The 25,178-nt window shown below is 39.4% G+C and overlaps 1 pseudogene; it reads right to left on the bottom strand.

Annotated features, from left to right (window-relative positions):
* The window catches only part of LOC137271691 (uncharacterized), a 42,368-nt pseudogene extending 17,664 nt beyond the window's left edge, over nt 1-24,704 (bottom strand).
* Between the last annotated feature and the right edge of the window lie 474 nt (nt 24,705-25,178).

Below are 25,178 nucleotides of genomic sequence, written 5' to 3'. Positions count from 1 at the left end.
ACTGTCTATCATTTAAAAAAGTTGGCTATAAATTGAGGTAAACGACCTCGCAAGCCGAAGTCATGTAAGTCTCTTAAAATGCCATATTTCCAGGTTGTGTCATACAGCACACAGCACACAGCATGTTGTTTATGAATTAGTGCATTCTTAACAAATGATTCTAAACGCACTAAGTGATCGACAGTACTTCTGTTTTTACGGAAACCACACTGTATATCAGTTATAAGGTTATTTGTTTCCAAGTACCAAACAAGTCGATTATTTATCGTGCGTTCCATGGTCTTGCAAACACAGCTAGTTAATGAAATTGGCCGATAATTGGACGGATCGGTATGATCACGTCCAGGTTTAGGTATCGGTACTACTATGGCGTCACGCCATGATGGAGGAAAGTTACCCGATGTCCAAATATCATCCAAAATATTTAGGAGAGTTTCTAGGCAGGATTCTGGTAAGTGCTTCAGGAGTTGATAATGTATGTTATCAGCTCCTGTAGCAGTGTCATGAGCTTGATCAAGAGCAGTATGGAGTTCATGAATAGAAAACGTTTCATAAAAATCTTCCCCATTATCAGAATTGAAATTAATAGTTTTCTTTTCTTGTTGTTTTTGATATTGCTGGAATTTTGGTACATAATTTGAAGAGGAAGAATGTTTAGAAAGGGTTTCACCTAGTTTATTTGCAATATCTGATTGATCAGCAAGCAATTGATCTCCATGTTTAAGATGATGGACAGTAGATTTAGTACCTTTACCTTTGATTTTCTGGATCATGTTCCATACCTTGGACATGGGTGTCCGAGAATTTATTTTAGATACATAATTTTGCCAAGATTGGCGTTTGTTCTGCTTAAAAGTACGCCGTGCTTTAGCATTTAAAATTTAAAATTTATTTAAATTATGCACCATAGGATGGCGACGGAAATAATGTTCTGCCTTTTTCCTTGCCTTCCTAGCTTGTTTGCACTCATCGTTGAACCATGGTTTTCTTATGTGTGGAAGTGCAGAGGACTTTGCTATACATTCATCAGCTATAGATTTTAGGTCATCAGAAAACCTTTTGATAGCGTCAGGAACATCAATAAAATATTCAGGTTGAAGCCTGGCAGCACACAACGTTTCATATAAAGGCCAGTCAGCCTGTTTAAAATTCCATCTTGATGATGGAGGAACATCAGATGGTGTTACAGATTTCAGTATAGTAGGAAAATGGTCACTTCCACAGAGGTCATTGTGGACTGACCATTCGAATTCATTTAGTAAGTTGGAGTCAGTTAATGACAAATCAAGAGCTGTATATGTTCCTGTGCCAGGATGTAAATATGTATTGGTACCATCATTATATATACATAAATTATTATTTGAAATGAAATCCTCCAGAAGCTGACCTTTAGTGTTCGTGATTACACCACCCCAAAGTGGGTTGTGCCCATTTAAATCATTCATGTGAATACATGGTTTGGGTAATTGATCGTAGAGAGTTTGTAGATCAGCCTGCATAAGAGTTGATGAAGGCGGAATGTACAATGAACATAAAGTAAGCGTAATGTTCAAAGTCATTCGCACTGCAACAGCTTGAAGATTAGTTTTGAGTTTTACAGGACTGTGAATAACATCATGTCTTACAAGGATTGAAGATCCTCCACTGGCTCTATCACCAGGTGGGGAAAAGTGATGATATGCATTATATTGACGTAAGTTAAAAGTATTTGTCTGCTTTAGATACGTTTCTTGCAAGCAGAATGCTGATGGTGTAAAGTCTTGGACTAATAGGTGAAGCTCATTAAGATTAGTCGTTAGGCCCCTGCAATTCCACTGAATAATATATGAAGAAACTATTTCTTTGGGGGATTTATTGGGGATCTACCCCTTGATTTCCTAGAGGGCAACAAGCTATGTGCCCTACTTTGGATGTTTTCGGACACATCCATGTCTTCTAAGGATCCAAACTTATTAAAAAGTTTGATGGTGTCATTTGAACCTTTGGAGGTTCTGCTACTTTGACATTTTTGTATGTCATTTTTGGTTTTGATTTTATTTTTGGTAATATCTTTCCCATTATTTTGTGATTGAGGCTTAGGCATAGGCTGTGATGATGAGGACGATTGTTCTTGAGAAGATGACCGTGATTGAAATGGAGCAAGTGTTTTTGGAAGTGATTTAGCGGTGATTTAGTGATTGGGAATATAGGTATCAACACTGAGATTGCAATATCCTGCTCTAACTGATTTTGGAATGGTTGGTGAAGAAAAATGGAAAAGATAAGTATTAGAAGGTTTTGTTTCAGAGTTTATTCGTGTTGTAAATCTTTTGACAAAAATCACTCCTTGCTCTTTCATTTCTGCAGCTATATCAAGTTCTGACATATCAGAAAACAGTCGATCTCTGTCTCTGACAATCCCTTTGCTCGTATTCAGCGTCCTGTGAGGGGAAATTGAGACTGGAACTCCAACGAACAACTCGGTAGACATCAGGTTGGTGGATTGCTGTTTCCGATTACACTCTATAAGGAGAGAGCCTGAACGTAATCGCCTGACATTTCTGACCTCACCCGCAATACCATGTATACCTTTTGATACTGCAAAAGGATTTAATTTAATAGGTGATTTGTCAAGAGTTTCCATAACGAGAAATCGTGGCCAATATTCGATTGAGCTGGACGGTCGAGGTTCATCATCATCATCATAGTCAAGGTGACGTTTGTTTCTTTTCAGGGGGGTTGTGTAAGCCATGAGTAATTTAGTATGGTTCATCATCCGAGCTCCCCACCCACCACGGAGTATCACAAGGACAATGCTAAAAACAAGTGGGCCTCCGACTTGCAGCACCAAGGATACTCAGATGATATACTTTAGCGGAAGAATTATAAATAACTAATCCACCAGATTGGCCCATGAGCCACCTCCTTCTGGCATAAGACTCTAGGCAAAGTTTAAATACATATTAACATTTTTCCAATTCCAAATCATTGCACTGTAATAATGAGTCCAAGTCCGAAATCAAACAATTCCAAATACAATGTGTGCATTGACATGTAAACAGTCCATACACAGGGCTTGGCATGACCAGCCGATTGGTTGACCTGGGCCCATTCAACCTCCCGTCTAGGTGAAGTAAGGCTCGAAGGGGTGTGTTGAGCAAAGGGAACGCGGTTACAGGTCCCCAGTGCTCTCAACCCCCAGACTCCCGTCCTCCACCGACACAGGGCCGCAACCCACGGCAAACGGGTTGGTGGACCAAATATCCCCCCGGGTCCACTACGGGGGTGTCGGCGAGCTCTTGGCGTTACCCAGCACCCACCACGAGGAGGTGGCTCGCCACGGGTGCCTCATAGAGAGGATTGAAAACACAGTTATATGCAGGGTTTGATTCATTCGAATGTACTTTTGTTATATACTGTAAAGCTAATTTTATACGGCGCTGTTCAAGAGATGGTTCATCAGCCTCGAGGTACAGGCTACAAGTGCCTTCAGGCATTTAGTTTTTAGGCATTTGATATGCGAAAGAAACGTTAAATGAGAGTCGAAAATCAGACCTAAGAACTTGGCCTCCTCGACAACTTTGATGGGAGTGCCATCTAAAAACAGTTCTGGGTCCTTATGTAGTTTATATTCATAAATGTATGAAATTAGTTTTTGATTTTGAAAATGTAAACCCGTTTTCAAGACACCATTTATCTATTTTATTTAAACATAACTGCAGTTGCCGTTCAATAGTGTGCATATTTTTCCCACGACAAGAAATATTAACATCATCCATAAATAATGATCCATCGATTGAATGGGGATACGCCACCTAGCAGTAGTAGTGGTCAGTCGACTTGTTGCGAGCTCTGCTATAGTTTTGTTTGAAAGGAGTCTGAAAGCATAAAAAAACACACAACCTGTTCATATTGGTTCCTGGAGGTATAGAGAATACTCCCACAGCAAAATGGGCATCTCGCTGGACCTCTGGAGGATGCGAATTGGTATATTTCGTCATCCACGAGGCACTCGCTAAGTCGGCCATATTGGTCCCTACACCCCGTACACAATCTGGTCCTCTCAAGTTGATGTGGGCTACCGACTCATGGTCACTACACTGGTCCTAGCAAGCATTGTATGTGTAAGTACAACCACATACCAGCTATTTGATAAACTTTTACTTTGTGGAGATGTAGAAACTAACCAAGGGCCGAGAAGTGTGGACGAATCTGATTTTGATGGGTTCAAGAATGAAATTTTACAGGAGCTTCGCAAAATAAAAAATGATCTGTCAAAGGATACGAAGGACATAAAATGTGACACACATAAGTTGTATTCATGTGTAAATGGAATTCGACGGGATATTGACGTCATCAAAAACGAGCAACACATCTTGAAATTAGATGTTGTGGCACTAGATTCACGCCAAGACGCCTTGGAATCCAGTCTTTCATCCCAGAAAACAGAGGACTCTTCCAAGCTGGAAAACCTCACCCAAAAGGTAAATGATCTGCAGACAGGATTATGTAGAACGGAGAAATAACATCTTACTCTATCATGTCTCCGAGAAGCCTAATGAACCTAACTCTGAACTTGAATTGACTGTATGTGATATTTTGACCATCACACTAAAGACCTTCAAACCTGAGAGATATTGCGAGTGCCCATAGATTACGATCAGACTCTCTCAGATATCCAAGGCCAGTTATTGTCAAATTACATTCTGTTGACACAAAACTGAGAGCAATCAACCTTCGGCCAAGCCTAAAAGATAGTGGGATAGGTATAGCAAGTGACCTTACCTTTTCACAGAGAAAGACTATTCGTGATCATAGAAGCATTAATAAGAATGGCTACTTCAGGAATGGGAAATTGGTAGTTGTTGACACTACCTCAGCAGCTACATCTAGGGTCGGGCAACAGGACAGAAACAACAGTAACCATAAAAATAGAGATACTGCTGCATCAAACGCGAGAGCATCTGTAACTCTCAATGACAGGCAGAGAACAGGACACAGCTAACAGTTAGGGGTGTGGCCATGGCCAAGATCTCCCTGAGCCAGACAGTTACCAAGAAAAGTGTCTCTTCTAGAACATTTCTGTCACTGTGAACAAACTTGCTGACCAAAGTTTTATCTCACTTCTAAATTAGTTTGATTTTATAGGTCTAAGTGAAACATGGGTAAAATCCTGTAATCTCTCTCAATATTTGCATGACTTTATTCAGTATGATCTACAGGCTGAGTAAATTGCTACGTATGGAAGGTTATCCGGTGGTATTATTGTATTGATAAAACACTTTCTAGTCAATAGGTATGTGAAAAAAACATTGACTTCCCTGAATGCTATATATACGGTTTTTGATAAGTCATTGTTTAGTACTGACAAAGATGTGTTATTTGCGAGTGTCTATATACATCCATATGATTCAACGTGGTAGCATACGAAACCAGCTAAATGAGGCATCTCAATGTTGCAAGACTCACTTCTTGATATTTTGAAAGAACTTGGTGATATGTATTTGTTCATTGGTGGTGACTTCAACGCAAGAACTGCTAATGAACCTGACTTCTTAGATGGTGACATAGCAGAAAGACTAGATCTAGACGAATTTAGTTATCTCTTTGATAAACTTAATCTGAAACGTTGTTCGTCCGATAAAAACACTACACAAAACAGGGACACAGCTACTGAATTTATGCTCCGCTTTTGATCTGTCTATCTATAATGGCCGCTGTGGTACTGACTCGGGTATCGGTGACTTTACTTTCATTGGTGCCTCTGGGACAAGTGTCATTGACTATGTGTTGTCGTCGGGAGAGCTGTTTTCACTCTGTCGGTGCTTTGACATTGCAACTAGGTGAGAGTCCGACCACCTTTTCCATTGCAGTCACGTGACAATGTACCGGCCGACTCTGAGTCTCATGATGCACGTGAACCTGGTGATTACCGGTATGTCTGGGACGTAACTAAACGGGTCTTATTTAGGGACAATTAACTTTCTGATGATTGTTTGGATATGTTTGATACCTTTTCAGAATTAATACACTCAGATGTTGACAAAGCAGTCATGGTGTTTACTGATGCCATCTGTAATGCTGCAAACGGTATGAAACGATTATATAGTAATGCTAAGAAAACGTCGCAGGACTGGTTTGATAAAGAATGTAAATATTATAGTTGTGAGAGAAAGCGGCTATTATCTGTGTTCAGGTCTCATAAGGATCCAATTTCTTTACAGACTTATAGACAGGCTAGAAATAAGTATACATCAGTGTTAAGAGATAAGAAGCGAAGCCATAATATGAGCTTTTGTAACATTTGTTAGATAATCTACATCATAGTAAAACGTTTTGGTCTGTTTTTAAAAGAATTTCACAAAGTGCATCACACCAACCAAATATATCCATAACACTGTGGTATAATCATTTTATGAATATATTTAACACCGAGGATGGTGTAATTAGATCTCGATATCGATGAAGGTTTTGATAGCATGATTCAGATCATCCTCGACTCTCCAATAACCGAAGACGAAGTTAAAGAAGCAGTAAAGGGTTTGAAATGTAATAAATCTGCAGGTGCAGACAAATTAATTGCGGAATTCTTCCATAGTTCCCTTGATTTGTTAATGCCTTACCTGGTAATAATTATTCGATACTATATTTGACTCTGCATATTTCCCTGAAGCATGATCAGTGGGAATTATTGTTCCCTTTTACAAAAGGGGCATATTCACACACCTAATAACTTCCGAGGAATTACAATTTTGAGCATTTTTAGTAAAATCTACGTATCTGTTTTGAACACACGTCTTACATTTTGGACTAATGCCTATGACAAACGCTCCATAAAATTCTGGATGAGACTGTTATCTATGTCTATTGCAAGATACCCCAAAAAGTGTTATAACACGCTTTTACAAGCAGATAATAATGGTAAAAGTAATTGGGTTCCCAAATTGAAGCACTTATCGTTTCGACTTGGATTTGGCTATATGTGGGAGTCACAAACAATAATTAGTAAAGAATCCTTCACTACGGAAGTTATGGTAAGATTGAAATGTTCGTTTGAACAGGACTGGCACTACTCGCTATTCAACAGCTCTAGAACAAGAAATTATACTTGTTAAAGGTACATTTGGAACAGAGTTATGTCTCAAACGATTAACAATTACAAAATTCCGCGTGGTCATGGCACAATTCCGCTGCAGTTCCCATGAACTTAAAATAGAAACAGGTAGATATGTGAATACTCCTACAGATGGAAGGGTGTGCACTGTCTGTAATGAAGGATACGTCGAAGATGAGTACCATTTTTTTATGGTTTGTGTACGGTATAAAATATTGCGTGAGAGGTATTTACCTACTAAATTTATATCATATCCAACGCGTGATAAATTTAACATGCATTTGGGATCAGAGGATGTTAATATCGTTAAAGAGCTGAGCATGTATATCTATCATGCAAACTGTATCAGAATAAACTGTTGATACACTATTATGGGTATGTATGTATGGGTGTATGTGTATATGTATGCGTAATGCCGTATACAATATACAATGTATGCTGACTGACCACATGTATATGCGAACATGGGCCGGGGGCCTGCATTCATCTTGAATAAAGATGTTTGAGTCGGATAAACTGTTCATCTTTATACTAAATAATGTCACAGACAAAATACTGCCTTGTGGGACACCCTGATCCTGATTGTAATGATCAGACAAGGAGAACCCACTCGGACTTGAAATTGTCTGTCATTTAAAAACTTGGCTATAAATTTAGGTAAACGACCTCGTAATCCGAAGTCATGCAAATCTTTTAAGATGCCATATTTCCAGGTTGTGTCATATGCTTTTTCTAGATCAAAGACGATCCCGGCCAGGCTTTGGTATGGGGATGACAATAGCATTGTGTCATGAAGTTGGAAAATTACCCTGAAATCCAAATATGGTCAAATATTTCCCAAAGTGTCATAAGACATGATTTAGGCAAATGTTTCCATAATTGGTAATGAATGTTGTCATTACCAGCTGCAGTATCATGAGCTTCCTCAAGAGCAGTATATAGCTCAAGTATTGAAAATACTTCATTATAATCTTCACTGTTACTAGGGTCAAAATTAATTCTTTGTTTTTCTTGTCGATTTTTAAATTTCTGAAATTCACGAATATAATTTGACGATGAAGAATTTCTGGAAAGTGTTTCACCCACTTTATTGGCAATATCGCCCTTTCCAGTTATCAGTTTATCACCTTCTTTGAGATGTTTAACAGAAGACTTGCAGCCTTTGCCTTTTATTCTTTGGACCATATTCCACACCTTACACATGGATGTTCGCGAATTAATGTTGGAAACATATTTCCCCCAAGACTGGCGCTTGTTTAGTTTTTGGTTCGGCAGTCGTAATTTTAACAGTATCTAAATTATGAACAGTAGGATGTCTGCGGAAGTATTTTTCTGTTTTCTTCCTACATGTTCTTGCTTGTTTACATTCATTATTAAACCACGGTTTACAAAGGTGAGGAATTGCAGATGACTTAGGAATTATAATGTTTTCCGGTATTAATTTCTCTCTACACAATAATTCATACAAAGAAGAGTCGGCCTTATTAAAATTCCACCGTGATAAAGGTGGATCATCAACCGGTTTTATGGTTTTCAAGACAGTTGGGAAGTGGTCACTTCCGCAAAGGTCACGATGAACAAACCAGTCAAATTCGTTGTAAATATCCGATTCAGCGAGAGAGAGAGAGATCAAGTGTAGAATAGGCTCCTGTACCAGGATGCAAATAAGTGTTTGATTCGTCATTAAAGTGAGTGAGTGAGTTAATATTTAATGTCACATCGGCAATATCTCAGCCATATCGTGACGAGAACATTCAACAATGAAAAAGAGCATATATATATCATAAAAACCTGTGAACGAAGGACAGTAAAACAACTAGAATATCACAATTTCAATTAAAACTAGCATGGAAAGTTAAAACTAATAGCACTATTTAGACAATACAGTATAAAAACAGACTATAGATCGCCAACAACAGAAGGTAGATCACCACACTAGGAACCATGGGGTCTTACAGTACCTTTGCTACCTACATGGTCCCTAGTTGGATTTACACCATCCCTTCAGCTGCTGGCGATTGTATGAAAAGTTAGCCGAAATTAAAATCACATGAATACTACGATTAAAATCCTGGTAGACTTAAATTTACTGTGAATAGTTGTGGACTTGCGTACCCTCTCAGGAGGACAATAATTTTACAATACTTCAACCCCCTTTGAGGGTACAGCCACCAACAATTCAAGTTACTAATCCAAACTACCAATCATTAAAATACATCTATTTACACAACATAACATTCAAAACTCCATCAAAAAATCAATTTCTTTTAAAAAACCTATAATTAAAAATGAATTAACGCTGGTAAAAAGATCCTTCATTGTTTTAACTGTAAAATATTTATCCCTTGTGATGGAATATTCAACACAGTCAAGCAAAACATGCTTGACCGTGACTCTCTCATCACAAGGGATACAAAACGGAGGATCCTCACCTTTTAACAGGTGCACATGAGTATATCTAGTATGGCCAATACGACATCGTCTTAAAATAACCTCTTCAAATCTGGACTGACAACCCAAGTAGGTGTAACCAATATACGGTTTTATTTCATGTAATTTATTTATACCTACTTGGGTGTCCCACTTCTTCTGCATCAGATCACGGACGTAGGTTCTAATGCTAGCTTTATAATCAGAGTGTGGAATAAGAAGTGGTGTCACAGATTTGTTGAGTGGTGCCTTGGCAGCAAGATCGGCCATCACATTCCCAGAAATACCTACGTGACTGGGTAACCAACAAAAGACGATGTCGTATTGGCCAGTGGCAAGCTTATTATACAATTCAATAATTTCTATTAAAAGTGGATGTTTGCAAGAGATATTTTTAATAGCCTGAAGACAAGAAAGAGAGTCGGAATATATTATATACTGTTTACGTTTCGGGTGTCTTTGAATATATTTAAGAGCTGTTAGTATGGCGTTAGCTTCTGCTGTAAAAATAGAACTCTTATCTGGTAATCTAGACGATATTGTTCTGGATCCAATGACAGTGGCACAAGCCACAGCGCCACCGTCCTTGGACCCATCTGTAAATAAGGATTTATAATTGCTATATTTATGTTTCAATTGATTATATTCTTGTTTATACTGTAATTCATTCGTTTCTGATTTTTAAATGATGTTAATGTTAGGTCAACTTGTGGCCTAACCAACTGCCAAGGAGGAGAAGAAAGAAGACGGGAAGGAGCTATATTTTCCAGCTCAATGCTGGCAGCAGAAATAAGTGGTTTTATTCTTAAACCAAGAGGCGGAACAAGAGAAGACTTCTTATTGTATAAATCCTCATACAGGGGATTGAAAACACAGTTATAGGCAGGGTTTGCCTCATTTGAATATAGTTTTGTTACATACTGTAAAGCTAATTTTATACGTCGCTGCTCAAGAGATGGTTCATCAGCCTCGACATACAGGCTGTCAACAGGTGAAGTTCTAAAGGAGCCAAGACAAAGTCTTAGACCTTGATGATGGACTGAATCTAATAGTTTTAAGTGGCTTTTGCAGGTTCCACCATAGACAATAGAGCCATAATCAAGTTTAGAACGCACGAGGGATCGATATAGATGGAGAAGGGTAGCTTGATCTCCTCCCCGTTTAGAATTTGAAATCACTTTCAACAAGTCAAGTGCTTTCAGGCATATAGTCTTAAGTGATTTAATATGCGGTAAAAACGTTAAGTGTGAGTCAAAAATGAGACCCAAGAACTTAGCTTCCTTCACAATTTTAATTGGTGTGCCATCTAGAGATAGTTCAGGGTCTTTATGTGGTTTATATTTACGACAAAAATGTATACAGTTAGTTTTCGATTTAGAAAATTTGAAGCCGTTTTCAAGACACCATTTATTTATTTTGTTTAAACACAACTGCAATTGCCGTTCAATGGTATGCATATTTTTACCACGACAAGAAATATTAAAATCATCCACAAATAACGATCCATCAATTGAATCGTTTAAAACTTTTGATAGACTGTTTATCTTAATACTAAAAAGTGTGACTGACAAAATACTGCCTTGTGGAACACCCTGATCCTGACTGTAATGATCAGACAGGGTAGAACCCACTAGGACTTGAAATTGTCTGTTATTTAAAAATTTGCCTATGAATTCAGGCAAACGACCTCGCAAACCGAAATCATGTAAATCTCTCAGAATGCCATACTTCCAGGTTGTGTCATATGCCTTCTCAAGATCAAAAAAGATAGACACAGCATGTTGTTTATTAATCAGCGCGTTTTTCACAAATGATTCTAAACGCACTAAATGATCGACAGTACTTCTGTTTTTACGGAAACCACATTGTATATCTGTGATAAGGTTATTTGTTTCCAAGTACCAAACGAGTCGATTATTTATCATGCGTTCCATGGTCTTGCAAACACAGCTAGTTAATGAAATCGGACGATAATTGGATGGATCCGTATGATCACGTCCAGGTTTAGGTATGGGTACTACTATAGCATCACACCATGAAGAAGGAAATTTCCCGGAAGTCCAAATATCATCAAAAATTGACAAGAGCGTCTCTAAACTGGATTCTGGTAAGTGCTTCAGGAGCTGATAATGGATGTTATCAGCTCCTGTAGCAGTGTCATGAGCTTGATCAAGAGCAGTATGGAATTCATGAATAGAGAAAGTTTCGTTATAATCTTCCCCATTATCAGAATTGAAATTAATAGTTTTCTTTTCTTGTTGTTTTTGATATTGCTGAAATTTAGGTGTATAATTCGAAGAGGAAGAGTGTTTAGCGAGGGTTTCGCCCTGTTTATTCACAATATCTAATTTATCAGTAAGTAATTGATCTCCATGTTTAAGATGATGGACAGTAGATTTAGTACCTTTACCTTTGATTTTCTGGACCATGTTCCATACCTTGGACATGGGTCTCCGAGAATTTATTTTGGATACATAATTTTGCCAAGATTGGCGTTTGTTCTGCTTAAAAGTACGCCGTGCTTTAGCATTTAAAATTTAAAATTTATTTAAATTATGCACCATAGGATGGCGACGGAAATAATGTTCTGCTTTTTTCCTTGCCTTCCTAGCTTGTTTGCATTCATCGTTGAACCATGGTTTTGGAATGTGTGGAACCGCAGAGGAATTTGGTATACACTCATCAGCTATGGAATTTAGTTCATCCGAAAAACATTTAATAGCATCGGGAGTGTCAATAAAACGTTCGGGTTTAAGTTTTTCAGCACACAGTGTTTCAAACAAAGCCCAGTTAGCCTTTTTAAAATTCCGCCTTGATGATGGAGGTACATCTGATGGAGTTACAGGCTTTAGAATAGTAGGAAAATGGTCACTTCCGCAGAGGTCATCGTGCACTGACCATTCAAATTCATTTAGTAATTCTGAATTTGTGATTGACAGGTCGAGAGAAGAATAAGTCCCTGTAGCAGGGTGTAAATATGTGTTGGAACCATCATTATAAATACACAAATCATTATCAGAACAAAACTCTTCTAGTAATTTACCTTTAGTGTTTGTAGTTACACTACCCCAGAGTGGGTTGTGTCCATTCAGATCTCCCATTATAATACAGGGCTTCGGGAGTTGATCATACAGCACTTGAAGATCGGTTTTGTGAAACGTTGATGACGGAGAAATATAGAGAGAGCATTATGTATACGCAACATGCAAAGTTAGTCGCACTGCAACGGCCTGAAGATCAGTAGTAAGTGAAACAGGGCTATGGATAATATTCTGTTTGACTAGGATGGAAGACCCTCCCGTGGCCCTGTCACCCGGAGGTGAAAAACAATGATATGCCTTGTAATGACGCAGGTCAAAAGTATCCGTCTGTTTTAAATAGGTCTCCTGCAGACAGAAAGCTGATGGTGTTAAATCCTGGACAAAGAGCTGCAACTCATTAAAATTAGTCCTTAGACCTCTACAATTCCACTGTAAAAGATTATTCTGATAACCTATCTTTTTGGGGGGTTTATTGGGGATCTACCCCGCACTTTTTTGGTGGGCGACAAGCTGTGAGCCCTAGAATGGACGTTTTCACACACGTCCATATCCTCAAGCGATCCGTATTTATTGAATAACTGAATTTTATTTTGTGACCCTTTCGGGGCTCTCCCACTCAGTTTCTTTGAAGAATCTTGCTGTTTACCTTTAATTTTACTGAGACTTTGCTGAGACTTTGTCGATGACAGAGAAGATGGTTCTAGATCAGGGGATGTTTCTAATTGTATTTGGGACGTACCAGGAAGTGATTCTCGTGTTTGAGTAGATGTAGCGGGTGAGAAAAGGTTTGGGGAATCCGTTTTGACCCAAGTCAAGTTTGTCTGACAGCTAGTGGATACTGTAGGTACTCTGCTGTTTCTGGCGCTCTTCTGGCAATGGAAGCATAGCTTTCTGTTTGTTCTAAGCTTAACACTTGTCTCTTTGCATCAGCAAAGCTGATGTTTTGTGTAAACTTTAGTTTATTTATTGCCATTTGCTGTTTCCAAACAGGACACTCTTTAGAATAAGACGGGTGATTCCCTGAGCAGTTGGTGCATTTTGTAACAGAACTGTCACAATCCTCTGTTGTGTGTGTCTTTTCACCACAGCGAGCACACACAACGGATAATGTACAAGAATTTACACCATGTCCGAATTTTTGGCATTTGAAGCATCTGAGAGGATTCGGAATGTACGTGTCAACATTTAGATTGCAATAGCCGGCCTTGAGTGATCTTGGAGCAGAAGGTAGGGAAAAGGAAAACAGATAAGTGTTGGTTTTGACAGTTTCATTATTTTTACGAGTTGAGAATCGTTTCACATGAAGAACACCCTGATCTTTCATTTCAGAGGCAATATCTAATTCTGACATGTCAGCGAGTAATCTATCGCGGTCCCGTACAATTCCCTTACTCGTGTTGAGCGTTTTGTGTGCCATGATGGTGACGGGAATGCCGACAAATGTCTTAGTGTTTAACAGGTTTGTTGACTGTTGCTTTTTGGGACACTCAATCAAGAGTGCACCAGAAAGTAATCTTCTGATATTTTTCACGTCCCCAGCAATGCCTTGGATACCCTTCGACACAGCAAAAGGGTTTAATTTCAAGGGTGTTCTATCTTCAGTCTCAACAACTAGAAAACGTGGCCAGTATTCAGTAGGATTGGACAGTCTAAGGTCAGTATCAGTATGATCTTCTTCAAGGAGACGTTTTGTTTTTTTGTAGGGGGGTTCATACGCCATGGTTATTGTTTTTTCATTTCATCATCCGAGCTCCCCACCCACCATGGAGTATCACAGGGACAATGCTAGAGCAAGCGGATCTCCAGCTTGCAGCACCAAGGATACTCGGATGATATACTCCAGCAGAAGAGTTACAAATAACAAATCCACCAGATTGGCCCATGAGCCACCGCCTTCTGGCATAGGACTCTAGGCAAAGTGCAAAACATCATTGTTCAAAAGTTTAAACATCTTTTATGAACAATTTCACCAAGACCCAATGGTTAACATTAATAAATCCAATTTGTGTGATGACAAATAAGTATAGTCCATACACACAGGGCTTGGCGTGACCAGCCGATTGATAGAATCGGGCCGATTCTACCACCCGTCTAAGTGAAGTAAGGGCCGAAGTGGTGTGTTGAGCAACAGGAACACGGTTCAGGCTCCTGCTGCCCTCAACCACCAGACTACCGTCCTCCACCGACACGGGACGCAACCCACGGCAAACAGGTTGCCCAGTTCGGTTGCTCCTTGCAACCAGCAGTGGGGTGCTATGGACCTAGTTGACCCGGGTCCACACGGGGCTTTGAACGGCTCTTGGCGTTACCCAGCACCCACCACGAGGAGGTGGCCGTTCACGGGTGCCCGTCATTCAAAAACACAAGATATTATCAGATATAAAATCTCAATAATCTTGCCTTTATTGTTTATGCTTGTACTTCCCCACTGGGGGGTGTGCCCGTTCAAATCGCCCATGATAATACAGGGCTTTGGTAACAGATCATAGAGATTCTGAAGATTAGTTTGTGGAAGAGCAGAATAGGGTGGAATGTATTCAAGTGAAAATCACTATATATGATGTTATGTCGAACTAATATAGTTGAACTTCCAATTGCTTTATCCCCTGGAGGAGAAAATGAATGATAAGAACAATACAGCCTTAAATCAAATGTATCAGTATGTTTGTGATACATCTCTTGGAGACATAGTGCGGACGGTTTAAAGTCTTGCATTAACAACTGTACTCCATGAAAGTTATTTTTAAGTCCTCTGCAATTCCATTGTACTAGATTAGCTGAATGGCTCATGGAGGGTTAAGCATCTAAGGAGCAGTAACCTTTCTTTTTGGGTGAATGACCATTTGAATGGCCACCAGTGCTCACACGGGTGGATACTTCAGTATCCTTATCTTCTAGGAATCCATATTTATTATGAAATTGCGCTGTGTCGTTTAGTTCTTTTGGCAATCTGTCAGACTGAATCTGTTTTTTCTTTGTATCCACTTGGTAGATTTGGACGATTTGATTTGATTTGAGTCTGTCTGTGTAGAAGATGTTCCTTTTTGTTTTGGTGATGGATCTGTGACCGGTTTGAAACTTACGATATTTTGTAATTTATATGAAAGGGGTTTGGGATGGTCGGAATAAACCCAGGAAAGATCTGTATGACAGGGTATAGACACCGTGACCTTTTTAGCTACTGAAACATATGATGGACTTGCTGAATCAGGTGCAAGAAGTCAGACTTGTGTTCTGGCATCTGAGTGAGTGAGTGAGTGAGTGAGTGAGTGAGTGAGTGAGTGAGTGAGTGAGTGAGTGAGTGAGTGAGTGAGTGAGTGAGTGAGTGAGTGAGTGAGTGAGTGAGTGAGTGAATATTTAACGTCACATCGTCAATGTTTCAGCCATATCGTGACGGGAACAAAACACTAAAATGGAACATATGAGTGTTATAAAACTCTGTCGACAAAGGACAGTTAAACAGCTACAGTATCTCAATTTGAATTAAAACTAGGATGAAGAGTTACAACTAATACCAATATTTAGACAATACAATATAAAAAGAGGCTGTAGATCGCCAACAACAGAAGGTAGATCACCATACTAGGGACCATGGGGACGTACAGTACCTTTGCTACCTACATGGACCCTAGTTGGATTTACACCATCCCTTCAGCTGCTGGCGAGTGTACAATATGCTATCCAAATGAAAACAACAGGAATACTTCGATTAAATGCCTGGTAGACTTAAATTTACTATGAATGTTTTTGGACTTACGTACCCTCTCAGGAGGACAATAATTTTACAATACTTCAACTACCTTTGAGGGTACAGCCACTAACAATTCAAGTTACGAATCTAAACTACCAATTACTAAAATACATCTTTTTACAGAAACATATTGCTCAAAATGCAATCAAAAATTCAATTTCTTTTAAAAAATCAATAATTAAATGAAAACTAACGCTGGTAAAAAGATCCTTCATTGTTTTAACTGTAAAATACATCCCTTGTGATGGAGAATTCAACACAGTCAAGCAGGATATGCTTGACTGTGACAATCTCATCACAAAGGATACAAAATGGAGGATCCTCACCTTTTAACAGGTATGCATGAGTATATCTAGTGTGACCAATACGACATCGTCGTAAAATAACCTCTTCAAATCTGGACTGATAACCCAAGTGGGTATAACCAATGTAAGGTTTTATCTCATGTAATTTAGTGATACCCACTTGGATGTCCCACTTCTTCTGTATCAGATCACGGATATAAGATCTAATGCTCACTTTGTAGTCACTGTAAGGAATAAACAATGCTGTCACAGATTTGTTGAGTGCTGCCTTAGCAGCAAGGTCAGTCAATGTGTTACCAGAGATCCCTACATGGCTGGGTAACCAACAGAAGACTATGTCGTATTGGCCAGTTGCAAGATCATGATACACTTCAATAATTTCTATTAAAAGTGGATGTTTGCAAGAAATATTTTTAATAGCCTGAAGGCAAGAAAGAGAGTCGGAATAGATTATATATTGTTTACGTTTAGGGTGTCTTTGAATATATTTGAGAGCTGTTAATATGGCGTTAGCTTCTCCTGTAAAAATAGAACTCTTATCTGGTAATCTAGAAGATATTGTTCTGGATCCAATGACAGTGGCACAAGCAACTGCGCCACCGTCCATGGATCCATCTGAAAATAAGGATTTATAATTGCTATATTTATGTTTTAATTGATGATATTCTTGTTTATATTGTAAGTCATTTGTTTCTGATTTTTAAATGATGTTAATGTTAGGTCAACTTGTGGCCTAACCAACTGCCAAGGAGGAGAAGAAAGAAGACGGGAAGGGGCTATGGTTTCCAGCTCAATGCTAGCAGCAGAAATAAGTGGTTATATTCGTAAACCAAGAGGCGGAACAAGAGAAGATTTCTTATTGTATAAATCCTCATACAGGGGATTGAAAACACAGTAATATGCAGGGTTTGACTCATTTGAATATAGTTTTGTCACATACTTTATAGCTGCTCAAGAGATGGTTCATCAGCCACGACATACAGGCTGTCAATAGGTGAAGTTCTAAAGGAGCCAAGACAAAGTCTTCGACCTTGATGATGCACTGAATCCAATAGTTTTAAGTGGCTTTTGCAGGCTCCACAATATACGATGGAGCCATAAGTTTAGAACGCACGACAGATCGATATAGATGGAGAAGGGTAGCTTGATCCCTTCCCCATTTGGAATTTGAAATCACTTTCAACAAGTCAAGTGCTTTCAGGCATTTAGTTTTAAGTGATTTAATATGTGGTAAAAACGTTAAATGCGAATCAAAGATTAGACCCAAGAACTTGGCTTCCTTCACAACTTTAATGGGCGTCCCATCTAGAGATAGTTCAGGGTCTTTATGTGGTTTGTATTTACGACAAAAATGTATGCAGTTAGTTTGCGATTTAGAAAATTTAAAGCCGTTTTTAAGACACCATTTATTAATCTTGTTTAAACACGTCTGTAATTGTCGTTCAATGGTATGCATATTTTTACCACGACAAGAAATATTAAAATCATCCACAAATAACGATCCATCAATTGAATCGTTGAAAACTTTGGATAAACTGTTGATCTTTATGCTAAAAAGAGTGACAGACAAAATACTGCCTTGTGGAACACCCTGATCCTGATTGTAATGATCAGACAGGGTACAACCCACACGGACCTGGAATTGTCTGTTATTTAAAAACTTGGCTATAAATTGAGGTAAACGACCTCGCAAACCGAAGTCATGGAAATCTCTTAAAATGCCATATTTCCAACCAGTGTCATATGCTATTTCAAGATAACAAAAAGATAGACACAGTGTGTTGGTTGTTAATTAGTGCGTTTTTAACAAATGATTCGCACGAGGTGATCAACAGTACGCCTGTTTTTACTCAAACCACATTGTATATCTGTTATGAGATTATTTGTTTCCAAGTACCAAACAAGTCGATTATTTATCGTGCGTTCCATGGTCTTGCAAACACAGCTAGTTAATGAAATCGGACGATAATTGGATGGATCCGTATGCTCACGTCCAGGTTTAGGTATTGGTACTACTATGGCGTCACGACATGAAGGAGGAAAGTTACCCGATGTCCAAATATCATCAAAAATATTTAGGAGAGTTTCCAGACAGGATTCTGGTAAATGTTTCAGGAGTTGATAATGTATGCTATCAGCTCCTGTAGCAGTGTCATGAGCTTGATCAAGAGCAGTATGGAGTTCATGAATAGAAAACGTTTAATTTCATTATAATCTTCTCCATTATCTGAGTTGAAATTAATAGTTTTCTTTTCTTGTTGTTTTTGATATTGCTGAAATTTAGGTACATAGTTAGAAGAGGAAAAGTGTTTAGCGAGGGTTTCGCCTAGTTTATTTGCGACATCTGATTTATCTATAAGTAACTGATCTCCATGTTTAATATGATGGATAGTAGATTTAGTACCTTTACCTTTAATTTTCTGGACCATGTTCCATACCTTGGACATAGGTGTCCGAAAATTTATTTTGGATACATAATTTTGCCAAGATTGGCGTTTGTTCTGCTTAAAAGTACGCCGTGCTTTAGCATCTAAAATTTTGAATTTATTTAAACTATGAACCATAGGATGGCGACGGAAATAATGTTCTGCCTTTTTCCTTGCCTTCCTAGATTGTTTGCAGTCATCGTTGAACCATGGTTTTCGAATATGTGCAACTGCAGAGGAATTTGGTATACACTCATCAGCTATGGAATTTAGTTCATCCGAAAAACATTTAATAGCATCGGGAGTGTCAATAAAACGTTCAGGTTTAAGCTTTTCAGCACACAGTGTTTCATATAAAGCCCAGTTAGCCTTTTTAAAATTCCGCCTTGATAATGGAGGAACATCAGATGGAGTTACAGCTTTTAATATAGTAGGAAAATGATCACTTCCACAGAGGTCATCGTGGACTGACCATTCAAATTCATTTAGCAGTTCTGAATTTGTGAGTGACAAGTCGAGGGCAGAATAGGTCCCTGTACCAGGGTGTAAATATGTGTTGGAACCATCATTATAAATACAGAAATCATTGTCAGAACAAAAGTCCTCCAACAACTTACCTTTAGTGTTTGTAGTTACACTACCCCAGAGTGGGCTGTGCCCATTTAAATCTCCCATTATGATACAGGGCTTCGGCAGTTGGTCATATAGAGCTTGAAGATCCGTTTTGGCAAACGTCGAAGACGGTGAAATATAATGAGAGCATAGCGTAAACGCTACATGTAGAGTAAATCTCACTGCCACAGCCTGCATATTAGTATTAAGTGAAACTGGGCTTTGAATAACGTTTTGTCTGACTAGAATGGATGATCCGCCAGTGGCTCTATCACCCGGAGGTGAAAAACAATGATATGCATGAAACTGACGAAGGTCAAATGTATCTGTTTTAAATACATCTCTTGGAGACATAACGCTGAAGGTGTAAAATCTTGGACTTATAGCTGTAATTCATATAGATTAGTCCTCAATCCTCTGCAGTTCCACTGTACAATATTATTGGAATAAACTATCTTTGGGGGGGATTTATTGGGGATCTACCCCGCACTCTTTTGGTGGCCGACAAGCTATGTGCCCTAGAATGGACGTTTTCCGAAACGGCCATGTTTTCAAGAGACCCATATTTATTAAACAACTGAATTTTATTGTGTGACCCTTTAGGAGCTCTGCCACTTTATTGTTTTGAAGTATCAGGCTTTGGCTTCGGTTTACCTTTTCCAGTTTGCTGACTATCAGCTGTCGACTGAGACTTTGAGTGTGACTGAGATGATGATTTGTTATCAGAAGAAGACTTTGAGGTACTAGGAAGTGATTCCTCAGTCTGTGATGATATAGCAGGATAAAAAAGCTGTGGAGAATCGCAATTTACCCAAGTTAAGGTAGTATGGCAGCTTGTGGTTGATGTTGTTTTAGAGCTAGATCCCGATGATGTTTTTGCTACTGTTGCATAACTTTCTGAAAGTTCAGATCTCTTTACCAGTTTTTTTACCTCCGAAAAAGAGATATTTTGTGTAAATTTTATTTTATTGATCTCCATTTGCTCTTTCCAAAATAGGACACTGTTTAGAAAATGAAGAATGGTCGCCTGAGCAATTGGTGCATTTTTTATAATCACCGTCACAATCTTCTGTTGTGTGTGTCTTCTCACTACAGTGAGCACACACAACAGACAATGTGCAAGTATTTACACCGTGTCCATATTTCTGGCATTTAAAACACCTGATCGGGTTGGGGATGTACGTATCAACTGGAATGTTACAGTAGCCTGCCTTCACTGATTTGGGTGCATTTGGAGATGAAAAAGTAAACAGGTACGTATTCGTTTTGGTGGTTTCATTGTTTCTCCGCGTTGAAAAGCGCTTGACATATAGCACACCTTGATCCTTCATTTCAGATCCTATATCAAGGTCCGACATATCATCCAACAATCGATCACGATCTCTCACAATACCTTTACCTGTATTCAAGGTCTTGTGAGCAGAGACCGTGACCGGAATGCCCACGAAAGATTTCATGTTCATCGTGGCTTGTTGCTTTTTCCCACATTCAACTAGCAGGGCACCCGAACGCAAGCGTCTAATGTTTTTCACTTCCCCAGCAATACCTTGAATACCCTTGGACACAGCAAAGGGGTTCAGTTTTAACGGTGTCTTGTCAGGTGTCTCAATCACAATGAAACGTGGCCAATATTCAATCGATGCAGATGGTCTCTGGTCAGGGTCATTATCAAGTGGACGTTTTGTTTTTTTAAGTGGTATTTTGTAAGCCATGGTTAAGGTAATATGGTTCATCATCCGAGCTCCCCACCCACCACGGAGTATCACAAGGACAATGCTAAAGCAAGCGGGCCTCCAGCTTGCAGCACCAAGGATACCCGGATGATATACTCCAGCAGAAGAATTAAAAGATTAATAATTCCACCAGATTGGCCCATGAGCCACCGCCTTCTGGCATTGAACTCTAGGCAAATTACAGAACAACATATTTCAAATTCAAAAATGTTTTAGATTATAAAGCCAAGACCAAATTTACAACAATTCCAAATGATATATGTGCATTGATAAATATAATAATACCCCATGCACTGGGCATGGCATGACCAGCCGATTGGTCGAACCGGGCCCATTCGACCACCCGTCTAGTCGAAGTCAAGGCCAAAGTGGTGTATTGAGCAACAGGAGTACGGTTGCAAGCTCCTATTGCCCTCAACCACCAGGATCCCTTCCTCCGCCGACACAGGGCCGCAACCCACGGCAAACGGGTTGGTGGACCAAATATCCCCCCGGGTCCACTACGGGGGTGTCGGCGAGCTCTTAGCGTTACCCAGCACCCACCACGAAGGAGGTGGCTCGCCACGGGTGCCTCAGAGTAATTGAGGAGTCGTTTTTCACTTTTTAATCTCTGCACAGTTGCCTCATATTTCCGTAGAGGACAGTCTTTAGAAGATGCCATATAGTCACCTTTGCAATGTAAATACTTGATGGTGTTGGTACATGTTTTCCCATCATGGTCAGGTTCTCCAGATCTAAAGCAAGCTAACTTATTCCTACAAGACTTTTGCACATGGCCGAACTTCTGACAGTTAAAACAACGAATAGGGCTTGGGATAAAGAGATCTATAGTCATGGAGAAACACCCAACCTTAATAGAAGGTGGCAGAACTGGGGTGTCAAAAGTCAAAAGATATATATTGGACGGGAATACACGTCCGCCTTTACGGTATGTGAATCTTTTTGCCTCGATGACACCTTGACTTCTGAGCTGAGAGACAATGTCTTCAACAGATATGTCAGCGAGACATCGGTCTCTGTCACGGATTAGTCCTTTAGAAAAGTTAAAGGTCCTGTGTGCTGACCATGCAATTGGAATTTAAGCTAGTTTGGTTGACGTCATGAGGTTAATGGCCTGTGACTTCCTCATACATTCAACCAGAAGACAACCCAGACCTCAATTTGGAAACATTTTTCAACTCCCCAGCTGTATTTTGTAGGCCCTTTTCAAACAGAAATGGGGAATGGGAAGCAAGGGTTCGTTCACCCTTTGCTCCCAAAACAAGAAAGCGTGGCCAAGTATTGCTTTCAGAATATAACAATTTCGTCACAACGTCATCTTCATCAGAGTCAAGCTCAGAATCAGATTCTGACAGTTGCCGTTTTGGGTTTTATGGGGGATCTTGCTTAGTCATAATGAATAGTATAATGGTTCATCAAATCTGCTCCCTGCCCACCATGGAGCGCCAACAGGGGTGATGTCATACGTAAGCGGAGTTCCAGCACACTGACACCAAAGGGTTACAGAAATGATATACTCCAGTTAATCCAAAGAATCAGCCAGATTGGCCCATGAGCCACCGCCTTCTGGGCATAAGCTCTAGAATATGAAATAAATTCATGAACGTTCTGAGTATTCAGAATGAAGGTACCGAATCAAGATATAACAAAAGTACATACCACAGGGCTCTGCGTGACCAACCAATTGATAGAATCGGGCCCATTCTACCCTCCGTCTAGGTGAAGTTAGGGCCAAAGTGGCGTGTTGGGCACAAGAAAGTTATTCATTGCAACAGGTTGCCCAATTTGGTCGCCTCTTACGACCAGCAGTGGGGTGCTGTGGACACATTCTGTCCCGGGTCCACGGAGAAGAGCACTTAACGTTACCCAGCACTCACCACGAGGAGGTGGCTCTTCACGGCTGCCGCAAAATACAAATCTTGAAAATTAATCATTGATGATACATCTATTATATCAAGCTAGTGTTTAGACGTCTTAATTCGGCATTTATAACACATGTCTTTTGTGTATAGGAGATGCATTATTGTTTACGAATGGCTCGAACAACAGAAATTCGTATCTTTATATATGTGGACATGATTAACTGGATTGTTTTTGTTCGCTTTGACTCTAAAATCATTTATTTCAACGTTCCTATGTCAGATCGATTTCCAAATATTTTTAAACGTTTGTACAGTGCAATACTGATTTAAAAGTAAAATTCATAACTGTAGACATATATAACACCATGACATTGTGCAGAGCCGTGTTCAATGTGTCGTAGAGTCAACATATCACGTAACGCTGACACGGACAATATGAATATAGCACAGTTGTCTGGTTCACTATCCAAACAATTGCCTGTCTTGTCGGAGTCACGTTTCAGGGTAGGTGAGTCGGGGAGTGGAGGGGCGGGGGTATCGAATGAGTGTTCTTAAGACATGTTTTTAATTTTCTTGACGCAAATCATAACATGGTCTTTGTTCTCTAAAATACATTTATTAACGTGTTCTCGAAAGTTTGAAATCATAAACCTGTTTAAGATTTGATTTATTTGTGGTGGCTTATGCAGAAGTGACACGCAATTCTCAAGCACTGTTAGTGTGCATACATGTTGGTCTTAATTAAACGTACTTCGTTAAAACACGCAGAAACGTATCTTTACCATGTCTAGCCAGTGATAAATATTTAGACTCCTTTCTTTCATCATGCACTATTATTCATGGGCTGTTTGAAAAATGATTTTCTTGAATAGGAATACATGTACTGCAGGTGTGCACCTTTGTGAGTATTCATGGTAGTCTTGGCACAATACTTGGTCATCCGAATTCTAATCGTTACAACATTCAGATTCAAGAAGATTGTTACTTTAATAATTAATCCCAAATAATCAGTTCATTGTTATCCGAAAGAGTTTCAGTCAGTTATGCTACATCGAGGTCATCATATTTCTGCGCTCCCTAGATGCGGTGGGGTAGCCTATTAGTTAAAGCGTTCGTTCGTTACGCGGAAACACGCTTTCGATTCCCCACATGGGTACAATGTGTGAAGCCCATTTGTGGCGTCCCCCGCCATGATATAGCTGGAATCTTGCCCCAAAGGGTGTCAACTCATACTCACTCACTCACTCTGCGTTACATAAAACTGTAATATTAGTGAACTTCCATGTTGACTGAAGTATTTATCAGCCCATATGCTTCGTAACAACACTCAGTATCGCACCATCAGTTTGATGATACAGTGTATAATGATTCTGGCGCATTAACAGTCACTTACATTTGCCGCTCTGCAGCACCGTCAAAAGAACCAGCAAAGTGATGGTCTTGTACATCATCTTCTCTATGAACCGCCCCAGTATCCTGTCAGAACAAAGGATGAGATGTCTCCTGAGATGTCTTGTGGTAATCAAATCGACATGGGAATTTGCGTCACAACCTCACTTCGCTGAGTCCTATATACATGAGATGCTTAACAGGATTTTTTCTTTTCTTTTTTGTTTTTACAGAGACTAGTTTTATGTGTGATAATATTCAAGACTGTGTTTGTGCAGTATAGCAATGTCAAATTTGTCAATGTTTGGACGACCCAGTCAGCAACAGTGTGCAGGGTGGTTTATAAACAAAACTAACCAAAGGCCGAGTTGCACGTTTTCGTGCAAGGCGTATTACAGAGGTTTTCTTGCACTCCTCCGTTTTGTACAATTGTACAAAGGCCAGTGAGTGAGTTTAGGTTTAAGCCACTCGCAGCAATATATGGAGGCGGTCTGTAATTTTTCGAGTCTGGACTAGTAAAATCAAGTGATCAAATC

The sequence above is a fragment of the Haliotis asinina genome, chromosome 2 (assembly GCF_037392515.1).
Source record: "Haliotis asinina isolate JCU_RB_2024 chromosome 2, JCU_Hal_asi_v2, whole genome shotgun sequence".
In the NCBI taxonomy this organism is placed as follows: Eukaryota; Metazoa; Mollusca; class Gastropoda; order Lepetellida; family Haliotidae; genus Haliotis; species Haliotis asinina.
Note: the sequence above shows the minus strand (reverse complement) of the source record. Positions and strands in the feature narration are given on the sequence as shown.